Raw genomic sequence first — 2,500 nt, forward strand, 5'->3', positions numbered from 1 at the left:
ATTTCCCCATTGTTATCCGAGTTCCTAGAGGTTGGTTGCAGTTCACCTAATACTGAGGTTGATTTAGCAACAGAACGGGAACCTCAGTTGACGACGCAAGAGAACGCGGAAAAGTCTGAACTCTACTTTAATCTGACATAATATAAACATTTTAATAAGCGCGCCGTTATCAACTGAATGATGTTCCCGTTCTGTTGTTAAGCGCCGAAACAAACGGTTCTAGTTTAAACAGAGTTAATAGCGGAGCACCGCGCGCGCGGAGCACCATAGTGAAGAAAATATGGTAACCCATCAATGCGAGGAATTTTGGTTTTGGTCACCGTACGACCGTACGTCCGTCCACCCCTCCATGTATGCCAATGTGACCAGTATCACGTAGCCATATACGGGCTGAAGTTTAGAGCTCATCAAGGAGGCAATTTTAATAACAAATTGATGTCAGTTTTTCATGCGTCTGTCCTGTCACTGATCATGAATTTCGTCATAACATGGTCAAAGTAGCTGCTGATAGCCGCTGACCAGTATCACGTGACCATATCGCGGCCTCGAGGTCAGCTGTTTTTTTGAAGTTGACCGCTGACCAGGGACTGGTTATTGATTGGATCGCAGGCTCAAGCCAGGTCAGACACTCACACCTGAGCATAGACGAGGCTTAATTTTTTGCGCTCTTTCAGTTGCTCGACGCGGCTGCACGTGTATGCCTGTTCAGGTACGGTTTGGAAAATATTTTTTCTTGCATTTTTCACTGGTTTCAAGGTTTGACATAATATAGCTGTGGTCAGGACACACTTGTGACTACGTAGTTATTCAAGTCAAGCACTGGAGGAATACAAACTTAAAGCTGAGTGTTTATTATTAATTTGTTTAGTGCTGCTTTTTGCTCTGAATTGCAATTTTTGGCATAAGTCTTAGATTTTTAATTTTGAATCTACTAAGGCTGCAAGATGCCTCGACGGCCTGTGACCGAAGAACAGAAAAGAAAGAAGAGAGAAAGAGAACGACAAAACGGTACACCAGTAATAGCTCAAACTTGGTGGAAGAAGTTACTCCACAAATTCTTTTCTTGGACACTAAACCGTTTGCTATTTCTACGGATGAATTATTTCAAGTGGATGCATATTTCTAATCAAAGTGCCACTGTCGTTACTCGTGGATATGAAAGTTTACCGCGATTGTTTAAAATTGGCAGGCTGAAGTTTTCTTTATGCATTAGCATTGCTAGTTGGATTTGTGTAACAGCATGGTGGGCTCTCATATGCAACTAGATACCCAAAATAATGCATGTATGTGAGGTAATCCCCTTTGCTGGAATTCAACCCTGTGAAATAAGTATACCATTTCTCCAATAGGCATAAGATTACTCTTTAACACATCGTCTATAAAGAGCTGTACCATGTGTTCAAAGTTCGTTGCACAGATGACAGGGTAATTTTGAATAAGGTCTGATTTTTGTTGCCAGGTCATATTGTTAACCCTTTCACTCCTGTGGGGTTCCCCATTGACGAGTAAAATCGTCTGGCGTTAGACAGAGTAAAATCTATAAGTGTCACTCTTGGGAGTGAAAGGGTTAATTAATGGGGACATAGTTTTTGAGTGAATCTAGATATTGTTAACCTATGCACTCCCGTTGGGTTCCACATTAACGAGTAAAATCGTCTGGCGTTAGACAGAGTAAAATCCTCTGGCGTTCGACGAGTAAAATCGTCTGGCGTTAGACAGAGTAAAATCCATAAGTGTCACTCTTGGGAGTGAAAGGGTTAATGGGGACATAGTTTTTGATTGAATCTAGCTGTTGTTAACCCTTTCACTCCTGTGGGGTACTCCATTGACAAGTAAAATCGTCTGGCGTTAGACAGAGTAAAATCCATAAGTGTCTCTCTTGGGAGTAAAAGGGTTAATGGGGACATAGTTTTTGAGTGAATCTAGCTGTTGTTAACCCTTTCACTCCTGTGGGGTACCCCATTGACAAGTAAAATCGTCTGGCGTTAGACAGAGTAAAATCCATAAGTGTCACTCTTGGGAGTGAAAGGGTAAATGTCATCAGGTTTAGCAAGTAGAGCAGATCCATTCAGTAATATTAACACTTTTTGTGCCAGTTATACATTCCTCCAACAAACCTTGCGAATATTTATCACTATATTTGATACTGTTACACTTAGAAACAGATGATCTGAACCATAATTGACGTACGATTCTTTTAAAAAAAATTTGCGCTCATGTTATAAACATGTAATCGCAATGATTTCTCGTGAGTAAGGAGAAATTTCACCAGCTTGTGTTTTCAGAAGTTTGTTTCGAGCACGTACGGGTAATTTGTTGAAGATCTTGTTTGACGTTTGTCCTTTCTAGCCGATTCTGGTTCTAAGCCAAGCTGGCGTGTTTCAGCGAAGGCTGTGGCTATATGGCCGGTAACCGGTCAAGGTTTTGAAAATACTAAATGGCCGGCAGTCGAGCTGAAAAAAATTTTAAGTGTCACAAAACATGGTTTCCTCTTCTCCAA

At 41.2% G+C, this 2,500-nt stretch overlaps 1 protein-coding gene across 1 annotated transcript in view; it reads right to left on the bottom strand.

The window, feature by feature from the left end:
* The window catches only part of LOC138035486 (broad substrate specificity ATP-binding cassette transporter ABCG2-like), a 26,942-nt gene that overhangs the window by 5,500 nt on the left and 18,942 nt on the right, over positions 1-2,500 (bottom strand). The window lies entirely within an intron of this gene.

Source organism: Montipora capricornis, unplaced genomic scaffold, assembly GCF_036669925.1.
Source record: "Montipora capricornis isolate CH-2021 unplaced genomic scaffold, ASM3666992v2 scaffold_414, whole genome shotgun sequence".
Lineage (NCBI taxonomy): Eukaryota > Metazoa > Cnidaria > Anthozoa > Scleractinia > Acroporidae > Montipora > Montipora capricornis.